Source organism: Carassius gibelio, chromosome B16 (assembly GCF_023724105.1).
Source record: "Carassius gibelio isolate Cgi1373 ecotype wild population from Czech Republic chromosome B16, carGib1.2-hapl.c, whole genome shotgun sequence".
Lineage (NCBI taxonomy): Eukaryota > Metazoa > Chordata > Actinopteri > Cypriniformes > Cyprinidae > Carassius > Carassius gibelio.
This window is the reverse complement of record NC_068411.1, coordinates 1,589,577-1,603,828: the sequence shown is the minus strand read 5'-3', so window position 1 is coordinate 1,603,828 and position 14,252 is coordinate 1,589,577.

The window sequence follows — 14,252 nt, the reverse complement described above, 5'->3', positions numbered from 1 at the left end:
CGTGGCGAGGCGCTGAAATTATGGCGAGAAATGAGAAACAGGAAGTGTCTAATACCATCCACATACATTTCCTGATTTTAATCAAACTTCATCAGATTATTCATTGTATGAGGTCGATCGCATATATGTGACTATTAGGAGTCAAAGTTATAGCGCCACCAACTGGCAGCAGGAAGTGTGTCATTTTCAAAATGCTTTGATTTCAGCAACTTATTTTTACTCGATTAGCTTCAAACTTCATCAGAATAATGTTAAAACACAGCCGATATAAATCTGCTGGGGGGATATTGATATCTAAAAATATTGTTGCCGTGGCAACATGTCAAACTGGACTACTTCTCAGGTGATTTTGAGGCATATAACATGCTTAGAATTTCATCAAACTCAGAACACATATCAGTATTTATGATAACTAGACACTGGCAAAAGTTCATAAGAGGGCGTGGAAGAGGCACTCTATAGCGCCACCTTTTGTCAAAAGTGGGGGGGTTAGTTTTAGCTACAGACACCAAACTCGGTACAAAAATTTTTCTTATCAAGACGGACAACTTTCTAATTCACAGTCATCAGCTACGACCAACAGGAAGTCGGCTATTTTGATTTGAATGTGGATTGTTTTTTACATTTAGCTGTGAATTAATGCATACTGCTCAGAGGAGAGTAACACTATACACACCAAACTTGGTGTACATGTTGAAAAAACATTGAGGAACTTAAATTGTGAATGGGTTTTGGATAGCTTGGATGGTTTTGTCGTGGTGATTTTTTTAAATGACAATAAAGATGGAATTATTAATTTTCCTGCATTTTTAAATTCCAAACACTTCAAAACCTTTTTTCATACAGAAAAAAAGTCATTCTGAGTAAATATGCATAGTTTCATGACTTTACAACACTGAAAATTAAAAAACTGTCAGGCATCTCATATCACTCTGTCCCTCTGTTTGAGTGAGTGTGCTTAGACTTCCATTGTCTGAGAGAAATAGCGCCCCTACAGGTGCAGTTACCGGACTTAAAAAGGGAGGAGACTGTCTTTTGGTTTCACTTTTAAATCGGTTAAAATACAAATAAATACTTGGATTTAATTCACACTGACAAGCTAAACCAACATATATGATTATTATCAGGTCAGGGCTCATCAATAATGGATGTGTGGTCAGTGATATGTGAGAAACACGAGAGATGAATCACCGCTCTGAGCAGGAGCGTGTGGAATGACGAGCTCAGAAAAAAACGAGTTTATTCTTGTTTTATAGCTATTAAAAATAAATTATTGCAGCGATATCACACAATACACCAATTAGAACACACCAAGAGCTAAATTAAGATGTTTTTGAACTGTTTGTGTGAAAATGAAATATTCGCGGCTGCCTATCTGAAATCACTGCCTCCGATCAGCCCGCACAGTGTCACAAGTTCAAAACTAACGAATTTATTCTTGTTTAAGAGCTTTTTAAAATAAATTATTGCCATAAATGCACACAATACATCCATTATAACATAACACGAGCTAAATATAGGTGTTTGTGACCCGTTTAAGTGCGCAAGACTATTTGAAAGCGCGACTGGCAGAATAACATTGATCTCTCGAGCTGCAGGATTCTGCCTTTCGTCGTAAGAACGAACACATCACGGACAAGATTATTTCAAAATACATAATAGCTTGGCTAATATAAACGAAAACAGCCACGTGAACATAAACTGTTGAGAAATAAATCTGAAGTGGATCTACTGGATTTTAATATTAAGTGACCGCATATACCAGCTGCTTCTGTCTTCAATTTTAATCTATATAAAAAATTAAACTCATTCATCTTGGCTGCTTTTTTAATGTGTGTACGTATTTATTTATTATTTTGCTCTAACAAGACTTAATCTATATTTAATTAAATCAAATACATTTTATTTTAAATTTGATTTGTCCATTTCTGCATCTAAACTCCTAAAAACCTAAAACATGCTCTATTATACTATTGTTAGCAATTTCTTTATCGTCCAATTTATCTGGTGTACACTTTTATTTTCATGATAAACTTGTTTGTTAGATTATACACAGTTATAGTGGTCTATAATAAATATTGACAGGTTTTATTCAAGCTGTTTAGAATGATTGCCGTAGGCTAATTTTTTTAAATGTAAATCCAAAAATAAATGAATAAATAAATAAAAAATAAAAAAACATTGGAAAAGAATAACTGTTGTACTTTTTTATACATTTTGTATAATTTCATAGTTTATGTATTAAAAATCATTTAAGGGGTTTTATAACACTGTAAAATAATGTCTAATTTGTTAAAATTAGCAAATGCATTGAAAACACTTTATAATAACTGCACTCATTAGTAAATAGTCAGTTCATGCTTCATAAAGCCTTGTCCCAATATTAATAGTCAGTAGTAAGCAGTTTATAAATACAGCTATAAATAGCTCATTTATTAAAAAGGAGAGTAAAGAGTCAGTTATCTTCCTATGAAAAATAAAAAAAATAAAAATAAACAAACAACAACACAGATTGATACAGAACTCAGAAATGTTATTGTGTATTTATGATAAAATCAGCTGTAAATGAATTCATACTCCTCCAAGAAGACACAAGTAGTTCACACCAAACTTTTTTAACATGAAGCCATACACTGAAGATGTTAAATTTCGAATGGGTTTAGGATACCTTAAATGGTGTGGCCATAGAGATTTATTAAAGTAACATAAAAAAATACAATAGTTATTTTACTATATCTTTAAAATTTTTAATTCCAACTCTTCATAATTTTTTTATACGTAGAAGTCATCATTTGAAGGAAGCACAGTAAGTTTCATAGCTTTATCATTTTCAAGAGCCAGCATAAAATTAAAACTATCATAACATATAAATCAAGCTTGCAATTCTTAGTACCAATAATGGCCACCAGATGGAGCTATATGATCACTTTTAAATAATTATTGTAGAAACAAGTATGATTTAAATCATTTATAGAAATCTTTCAAAGAAAAATAATATGAATTTTATGTATTTTACTGATAAAATGACCCTCACTTTATTAGAATAACAAGCTGAAGTATTGTGAACTGTAAATTAAGAAATAATTCTTTACAGGCTTTATGGACAGATACGTTTTGAGTGACTCTTGAAGGATCAGCACCACATCCTCTTTTACCAATGTTTAAAGAATGTATCTTACAGAACAGGTGCGGATGAATTTTGAATGGCTTGAATGGTTTTGTCGTGGTGATTTTTTTAAATAACAGTAAAAAAGTAACCAGTAAATGTCTTTTATTTTTTTAAGTGCAGCTTCTAAACACTTCAAAAAAATTTACACATAGAAGACAAGTCATTCTGAGGAAATATGCAAAGTTTCATGACTATACAACACTATATGGATGATAGAAAATTAAAAAACTATCATACATCTGATGTCACTCTGTCCCTCTGTCACTGTGGGTAATGTGTGTGTGTGTGTGTGTGTGTGTGTGTGTGTGTGTGTGTGTGTGTGTGTGTGGTGTGTTAAGTGAATTAGGTGTGAAACTATCAGGGAGCATTTAGTCTCCAGTGCCAACATTTTACAGAACTGCCACTTTCCTGGAGTCTCAGAATTACAATGTTTCAGGTTCTGAGAAATCAAAGATTCCAAAAAATGATTTAATTAGAATACCATGAAGTATTGTGAAATACTATATATTAAGACTTTATATATAGGCTTTATGAACAGATTAGAGTGACTCGTGAAGGACCAGCACCACCTCCTCTTGTCCGATGGTTTGAGGAATATATTTTCCTGAATCTGGGATTAAGATTTAGGAGCTCATTTTTATTCCACCTCCTTTCCTGAAAGTCTGTCTTGCAGAATTGACTAAAAATTAATCTTCACATTAATTTCTAATTATTTTGCAATTATTTTTATCAGTTCTTCTTGACCTGTTTTTTTTTTTTTTTTCTTCTTTTCTGACCTCATGACCCAGTCAGCATTTTTGTACAATGGTCAAGTCTTAACTTATCCATTTCTGTATTGATTTTGTGTTTGATATTTCTCATGGGTTTTTTATAATTTTCGACTTTGAGTTAAAACAGTTTGAGTTAAAACTCTTTTTTAGCGCATTTCATCTGTAAAAGAAAACATGCCTAATAATTCTGCACATGAATATAAGGAGTTTTTCTCTTCCAGCTTTCCTGGACTATTGTATAGCACTCATAAATGATTAAATAAAAAATAATGGTAGTTATTAAGATTGATATGGTTTGGAATGGGTAAATTGTGCTTGGAAAAAAATCACAATAAAACAATATTTTAATGTTTAAGTTTGGAATATTAACTGACATGAATGAATGCTATATAAATATTGTTCATGTTAACATAATGTTTATAAATGAAATCTTATTGTAAAGTGTTACTAAATATATATATATATATATATATATATATATATATATATATATATTGTTCTGTGAATGTGATTTTAAAGTCTAGATGATTCAGATTAACCCTTTAACTGCCGTATCCTTTAAAACCTCACTGCCAGAGGGATATTGTGAATGCATGTGCCCACTGGGCACAGTTTACCTGATGCCACCGGGGTGGCGATGGCATTGGTGGCTTGAGCCCGCCATCGCTGCTTGCAGCTATATTATTAGGGCCCGAGCACCGATGGTGTGAGGACCCTCTTGGAATTGCTCCGTTTATTATTATTATTATTATTATTATTATTATTATTATTATTATTATTATTATTCTTCTCCAAAATGAATCGCATTTTTGAGGGCCTAAACATGCTCGAAAAGTCATGAAACTTTGCACACACCTCAGAACTGGCGAAAATTTACGTCTGATATGGGTTTCGGAAGTGGGTGTGGCAAAATGGCTCAACAGCGCCACCTATACACGTTCAACGGTGTGCGCCTCGAGCTACGTTTCATGTACATGTATGAAAATCAGTGTACACATGTAACTCTCCAATACCTACAAAAAAGTCTCTTGGAGCAAAATCCGAAACCCAACAGGAAGTCGGTTATTTCTAATATTATGAGCAAATTTTGTGTCATTTTTGTCATTTCCATGCGTTGTATTTTAACGAACTCCTCCTAGAGATTCATTCAGATCAACACCAAATTTGATATGCATAATCTAAAGGCCTTTGCGATGTTAAATTGCGAAGCTTTTGAGTTTTCGTTGAAGGGCCTGTGTGTGGCGGCCTGGCGAATTTCGATGATTCGCCATGAAACAGGAAGTTGCTATAACTCAGACATACAATGACCAATCTGCCCCAAACTTCACATGTTTGATTAGACTCCTGACCTGAACAGTTTGACATGACCATATTCACTTATAGTCATAGCGCCACCTATTGGCAACAGGAAGTGTCATATTTTATGCTGCGAAGAACTACTCCTAGAAATTTTATGACATCAATGTCTTTTTGTGGTCAGTCTAATCTAAAGGCCTATGCAATGTTAAATTGTGAAGATCTTGAGTTTTCGTTAAAGGGCGTGTCCATGGCGCCGTGACTAAGTTCGATGTCTCGCCATGGGAGTAGAAGTTGTTGTAACTCAGGCATAAAATATCAGATCTTGCCCAAACTTCACATGTTTGATAAGAGTACTGACCTGCACACATCTGGAGGCCAATATTCCATTGGGTGTGGCAAAATGGCTCGATAGCGCCACCTATACACATTCAATGGAGTGCGCCTCGAGCTACGTGTCACGTACATGTACGAAAATCGGTACACATATGTAACACACCAATATCTAAAAAAAAGTCTCTTGGTACGAAATCCGAATCCCAACAGGAAGTTGGTTATTTTGAATTTTCCTTCCAAAATTGGTGTTGTTTTTGCCATTTTCAGGGGTTGTACTTTAACGAACTCCTCCTAGAGATTTATTCAGATCAACACCAAACTTGGTCAGTGTAATCTTAAGCCCTTTGCGATGTTAAATTGCGAAGATCTTGAGGTTTCGTTAAAGGGCGTGTCCATGGCGGCCTGACAAATTTTGATGTTTCGCCATGAAAAAGGAAGTTGCTGTTACTCAGACATACAATGTCCAATCTGCCTCAAACATCACATGTTAGATAAGACTTCTGCCCTAAACAGATCTACATGCCCATATTCAGCCATAGTCATAGCGCCACCTGCTGGCAACAGGAAGTGTCATGTTTTACACTGCAAGGAACTACTCCAATAAATTTTATGACATCAACATTTTATTTTGGTCATTCTAATCTAAAGGTCTTTGCAATGTTAAATTGTGGAGATCTTTAGATTTTGTTAAAGGGCGTGTCCATGGCGCCATGACAAAATTTGATGTCTTGCCATAGGAAAAGAAGTTGTTGTAACTCAGGCATGAAATGTTCGATATTCCCCAAACTTCACATGTTTGATAAGACTCCTGGCCTGAACACATCTGAAGGCCAATATTCCATTATAATGATAGCGCCACCTATTTGGCAACAGGAAAATTGGCACATATAATTGACTTTGACATATTCCACTTATATTTGCGATTTGAAATGCATATTTCTCACCTTCACCTTTTTACTAAAGCCACACGATTGCGGTGAGCCGGGTGCGAGGGCCCGTTCATCGCTGCTTGCAGCTTTAATTAGGGCTCAAGCCTGGAGGGCGAGAGCCCTATTGTTTTCCTTAGGATTATTTGTTATTATTATTATTATTATTATTATTATTTATTATTATTATTTTTCTTCAAGGTTTCGGGGGCTTTTGGGGCCCTTAACATGCTTAAAAAGTCTTGAAAATTGGCACACAGATTGGAACCTGCGGCCATTAGGGCCGGGCAGAGACTGATACACGGGCGTGGCACAGGGGCTCTACAGCGCCCCCTGGAATATGGAGGGCCATATATCATACATACTTGCACATAGACATACGAAACTCGGTACACATATAAATCTCATCAATACAAACAACTTTCGTATTGCATATCATAGGCTCCGCCCAACAGGAAGTTGGCTATTTGGGGTTTATTATTCATTTTTGTCGTCAAAGTTGTGGGGGCTTTTGGGGTCCTTAACATACTCAAAAACTCTTGAAAATTTGCGCACACTTTGGAATCTGTGGCCTGAAGGAGCCTGCAGAGGCTGAGACCTGGGCGTGGCACAGGGGCTCTACGGCGCCCCCTGGATCACAGTTATAAATGTTGATGTATAGCTCACACATACTTGCACATATTCATATGAAACTCAGTACACATATAGATCTCATCGTGCCGAACAACTTTCGTATTGCATATCATAGGCTCCGCCCAACAGGAAGTCAGCTATTTAGAGTTATGTAAAAAGTGCATGCTCTGGAATTTGAAATACTTGTCATAGGTTTTTTACTCGATTGCCGCCAAACTCGGTCAACATGATCTCAAGACATTGGGGATGAAAAATTGCCAGGGGATTTTTGATATCTCAAACGGTTTGCTCGTGGCGAGGCTTTGAAATTATGGCGAGAAATGAGAAACAGGAAGTGTCTAATACCATCCACATACATTTCCTGATTTTAATCAAACTTCATCAGATTATTCATTGTATGATGTCGATCGCATATATGTGACTATTAGGAGTCAAAGTTATAGCGCCACCAACTGGCAGCAGGAAGTGTGTCATTTTCAAAATGCTTTGATTTCAGCATCTTATTTTTACTCGATTTGCTTCAAACTTCATCAGAATAATGTTAAAACACAGCCGATATAAATCTGCAAGGGGGGTATTGATATCTAAAAAATATTGTTGCCATGGCAACATGTCAAACTGGAATACTTCTCAGGTGATTTTGAGGCATATAACATGCTTAGAATTTCATCAAACTCAGAACACATATCAGTATTAGTGACAGCTAGACACTGGCAAAATTTCATAAGAGGGCGTGGAAGAGGCACTCTATAGCGCCACCTTTTGTCAAAAGTGGGGGGGTTAGTTTTAGCTACAGACACCAAACTCAGTACAAAAATTGTTCTTATCAAGACGGACAACTTTCTAATTCACAGTCATCAGCTACGACCAACAGGAAGTCGGCTATTTTGATTTGAATGTGGATTGTTTTTTACATTTAGCTGTGAATTAATGCATACTGCTCAGAGGAGAGTAACACTATACACACCAAACTTGGTGTACATGTTGAAAAAACATTGAGGAACTTAAATTGTGAATGGGTTTTGGATAGCTTGGATGGTTTTGTCGTGGGGATTTTTTAAAATGACAATAAAGATGGAATTATTAATTTTCCTGCATTTTTAAATTCCAAACACTTCAAAACCTTTTTTCATAAAGAAAAAAAGTTATTCTGAGTAAATATGCATAGTTTCATGACTTTACAACACTGTATGGATAACAGAAAATTAAAAAACTGTCAGACATCTCATATCACTCTGTCCCTCTGTTTGAGTGTGTGTGCTTAGACTTCCATTGTCTGAGAGAAATAGCGCCCCTACAGGTGTAGTTACCGGAATAAAAAAGGGAGGAGACTGTCTTTTGGTTTCGATTTTAAATCGGTTAAAATACAAATAAATACTTGGATTTAATTCACACTGACAAGCTAAACCAACATATATGATTATTATAAGGTCAGGGCTCATTAATAATTGATGTGTGGTCAGTGATACGTGAGAAACACGAGAGATGAATCACCGCTCTGAGCAGGAGCGTGTGGAATGATGAGCTCAGAAAAAAACGAGTTTATTCTTGTTTTATAGCTATTAAAAATAAAGTATTGCAGCGATATCACACAATTCACCAATTAGAGCACACCAAGAGCTAAATTAAGATGTTTTTGAACTGTTTGTGTGAAAATGAAATATTCGCGGCTGCCTATCTGAAATCACTGCCTCCGATCAGCGCGCACAGTGTCACAAGTTCAAAACAAACGAATTTATTCTTGTTTAAGAGCTTTTCAAAATAAATTATTGCCATAAATGCACACAATACATCCATTATAACACTACACAAGCTAAATGCAGGTGTTTGTGACCCGTTTAAGTGTGCAAGACTATTTGAAAGCGCGACTGGCAGAATAACATATATCTCTCGAGCTGCAGGATTCTGCCTTTTGTCGTAAGAACGAACACATCACGGACAAGATTATTTCAAAATACATAATAGCTTGGCTAATATAAACGAAAACAGCCACGTGAACATAAACTGTTGAGAAATAAATCTGAAGTGGATCTACTGGATTTTAATATTAAGTGACCGCATATACCAGCTGCTTCTGTCTTCAATTTTAATCTATATAAAAAATTTAACTCATTCATCTTGGCTGCTTTTTTAATGTGTGTACGTATTTATTTATTATTTTGCTCTAACAAGACTTAATCTATATTTAATTAAATCAATTACATTTGATTTTACATTTGATTTGTCCATTTCTGCATCTAAACGCCTAAAAACCTAAAACATGCTCTATTATACTATTGTTAGCAATTTCTTTATCGTCCAATTTATCTGGTGTACACACTTTATTTTCATAATAAACTCGTTTGTTAGATTATACACAGTTATAGTGGTCTATAATAAATATTGACAGGTTTTATTCAAGCTGTTTAGAATGATTGCAGTAGGCTAATTTTTAAAAATGTAAATCCCAAAAAAAAAAAAAAATGTAAATAAATAAAAAACATTGGAAAAGAATAACTTGTACTTTTTTATACATTTTGTATAGTTTCATAGTTTATGCATTATAGTTATAAAAACAAACAAATTTAGCCACTCACATAGAAATCTTAGGCCTTATCCTTTTCTGACAGTTTTAGGGATTTTTAAAAATCCTAAAAAACCTTATTTGTGCTGCAAATAATAATTTCAAACTAATTTGATACTGACCTCTGACATCCTGTGACATGATATTTATTTGAATTTACATAATGTCATGGATGTAACAGTAAATCTGTTCAGCTCACAGATCAAGACTAAGCTGTAATGTAAGCAGAACTTTCACAAATGCTTTTAGGTCAATAAAATCATTACAAAACACTTACAAATCATTTAAGGGATTTGATAACACTGTAAAATAATGTCTAATTTGTTAACATTAGCAAATGCATTGATAACACTTTATAATAACTGCACTCATTAGTAAATAGTCAGTTCATGCTTCATAAAGCCTTGTCCCAATATTAATAGTCAGTAGTAAGCAGTTTATAAATACAGCTATAAATAGCTCATTTATTAAAAGGGAGAGTAAAGGGTCAGTTATCTTCCTATGAAAAATAAAAAAATAAAAATAAACAAACAACAACACTGATTGATACAGAACTCAGAAATGTTATTGTGGATTTATGATAAACTCAGCCTGTAAATTAATTCATTCTCCTCCAAGAAGACACAAGTAGTTCACACCAAACTTTTTTAACATGAAGCCATATACTGAAGATGTTAAATTGCGAATGGGTTTAGGATACCTTAAATGGTGTGGCCATAGAGATTTATTAAAGTAACATAAAAAAATACCATAGTTATTTTACTATATCTTTAAAATTTTTAATTCCAACTCTTCATAATTTTTTATATACCTAGAAGTCATCATTTGAAGGAAGCACAGTAAGTTTCATAGCTTTATCATTTTCAAGAGCCAGCATAAAATTAAAACTATCATAAAATAATCATATCATAAATCAAGCTGGCAATTCTTAGTACCAATAATGGCCACCAGATGGAGCTATAGGATCACTTTTAAATAATTATTGTAGAAACAAGTATGATTTAAATCATTTATAGAAATCTTTCAAAGAAAAATAATATGAATTTTATGTATTTTACTGATAAAATGACCCTCACTTAATTAGAACAACATGCTGAAGTATTGTGAACTGTATATTAAGAATAATTCTTTATAGGCTTTATGGACAGATAAGTTTTGAGTGACTCTTGAAGGATCAGCATCACATCCTCTTTTACCACTGTTTAAAGAATTTATCTTACAGAACAGGTGTGGATGAATTTTGGATAGCTTGAATGGTTTTGTCATGGTGATTTTTTGAAATAACAGTAAAAAAGTAACCAGTAAATGTCTTTTATTTTTTTAAGTGCAGCTTCTAAACACTTCAAAAAAATGTACACATAGAAGACAAGTCATTCTGAGGAAATATGCATAGTTTCATGACTATACAACACTATATGGATGATAGAAAATTAAAAAACTATCATACATCTGATGTCACTCTGTCCCTCTGTCACTGTGGGTAATGTGTGTGTGTGTGTGTGTGTGTGTGTGTGTGTGTGTGTGTGTGTGTGTGTGTATGTGTGTGTGTGTGTGTGTGTTAAGTGAATTAGGTGTGAAACTATCAGGGAGCATTTAGTCTCCAGCGCCAACATTTTACAGAACTGCCACTTTCCTGGAGTCTCAGAATTACTCGGTGTCAGGTTCTGAGAGATCTAAGATTCCAAAAAATGATTTGATTAGAATACCATGAAGTATTGTGAAATACTATATATTAAGACTTTATATATAGGCTTTATGAACAGATTAGAGTGACTCATGAAGGACCAGCACCACCTCCTCTTGTCCGATGGTTTGAGGAATATATCTTCCAGAATCCGGGATTAAGATTTAGGAGCTCATTTTTATTCCACCTCCTTTCCTGAAAGTCTGTCTTGCAGAATTGACTAAAAATTAATCTTCACATTAATTCCTAATTATTTTGCAATTATTTTTGTCAGTTCTTCTTGACCTGTTTTTTTTTTTTCTTCTTCTTTTCTGACCTCATGACCCAGTCAGCATTTTTGTACAATGGTCAAGTCTTAACTTATCCATTTCTGTATTGCATTTGTGTTTGATATTTCTCATGGGTATTTCATAATTTTCGACTTTGAGTTAAAACAGTTTGAGTTAAAACTCTTTTTTAGCGCATTTCATCTGTAAAAGAAAACAGCCTAATAATTCTGCACATGAATATAAGGAGTTTTTCTCTTACAGCTTTCCTGGACTATTGTATAGCACTCATAAATGATTAAATAAAAAATAATGGTAGTTATTAAGATTGATATGGTTTGGAATTGGTAAAATGTGCTTGGAAAAAAATCACAATAAAACAATGTTTTAATGTTTAAGTTTGGAATATTAACTGACATAAATTAATGCTATATAAATATTGTTCATGTTAACAATGTTTATAAATGAAATCTTATTGTAAAGTGTTACTAAATATATATATATATATATGTTTGGGGAATATATATATATATTGTTCTGTGAATGTGATTTTAAAGTCTAGATGATTCGGATTAACCCTTTAACCGCCATATCCTTTAAAACGTCACTGCCAGAGGGATATTGTGAATGCATGTGCCCGCTGGGCACAGTTTACCTGATGCCACCGGGGTGGCGATGGCATTGGTGGCTTGAGCCCGCCATCGCTGCTTGCAGCTATATTTATTATTATTATTATTTTTTTCCAACGTCTCGGGGGCTTTTGGGGCCCTTAACGTGCTTAAAAAGTCTTGAAAATTGGCACACAGATTGGAACCTGCGGCCATTAGGGCCGGGCAGAGACTGATACACGGGCGTGGCACAGGGGCTCTACAGCGCCCCCTGGAATATGGAGGGCCATATATCATACACTCTTGCTCGTAGACGTATGAAACTCGGTACACATATAAATCTCATCAATCCAAACAACTTTTGTATTGCATATCATAGGCTCCGCCCAACAGGAAGTTGGCTATTTAGGGTTTAGTATTCAAATTTTTCGTCAAAGTTGTGGGTGCTTTTGGGGTCCTTAACATACTCAAAAACTCTTGAAAATTTGCGCACACTTTGGAATCTGTGGCCTTTAGGAGCCTGCAGAGGCTGGGACCCGGGCGTGGCACAGGGGCTCTACGGCGCCCCCTGGAACACAGTCAGAAATGTTGATGTATAGCTCACACATACTTGCACATATTCATAAGAAACTCAGTACACATATAGATCTCATTGTGCCAAACAACTTTCGTATTGCATGTCATAGGCTCCGCCCATCAGGAAGTCAGCTATTTAGAGTTATGTAAAAAGCGCATGCTCTGGAATTTGAAATACTTGTCATAGGTTTTTTTCTCGATTGCCGCCAAACTCGGTCAACATGATCTCAAGACACTGGGGATGAAAAATTGCCAGGGGATTTTTGATATCTCGAACGGTTTGCTCGTGGCGAGGCGTTGAAATTATGGCGAGAAATGAGAAACAGGAAGTGTCTAATATCGTCCACATACATTTCCTGATTTTAATCAAACTTCATCAGATTATTCGTTGTATGATGTCGATCGCATATATGTGACTATTAGGAGTCAAAGTTATAGCGCCACCAACTGGCAGAAGGAAGTGTGTCATTTTCAAAATGATTTGAATTCAGCATCTTATTATTACTCGATTTGCTTCAAACTTCATCAGAATAATGTTAAAACACAGCCGATATAAATCTGCAAGGGGGATATTGATATCTAAAAAATTGTTGCCGTGGCAACATGTCAAACTGGAATACTTCTCAGGTGATTTTGAGGCAAATAACATACTTAGAATTTCACAAAACTCTGAACACACATCAGTATTTCTGATAGGAACTTAAATTGTGAATGGATTTTGGATAGCTTGAATGGTTTTGCCGTGGTGATTTTTTTAAATGACCTTACAAAGGGAATCATTATTGTATTTTTAAGTTGCAGCTTCCAAAGACGTCAAATAATTTTTTCATACAGATGAAAAAGTCATTCTGAGGAAATATGCATAGTTTCACGACTTTACAACACTGTATGGATAACAGAAAATTAAAAAACTGTCAGACATCTCATCTCACTCTGTCCCTCTGTTTGAGTATATGTGCTTCAGACTTCCATTGTCTGAGAGAAATAGCGCCCCTACAGGTTCAATTCCCGAACTTTTACTTTCACTTTTAAATCCGTTAAAAATACAAATAAATACTTAGATTTAATTCACACTGACAAGCTAAACCAACATATCTGATTATTACCGGTTCAGGGCTCATGGATAAATTATTTCTGGCCAGAGATATGTGAGAAATAGGAGAGATGAATCACCGCTGTGATCACGAGCGTCTGGAGTAAAGAGCTCAGAGAAAACGAATTTATTCCTGTTTTAAAGCTTTTAAAAATAAATTATTACAGCGATATCACACTATCAACCAATTAGAACACACCAAGAGCTAAATTAAGATGTTTTTGAACTGTTTGTGTGAAAATGAAATATTTGTGGCTGCCTATCTGAAATCACCGCTCCGATCAGCGCTTACAGTGTCGAGCTCAAAACAAACGAATTTATTCTTGTTTAAG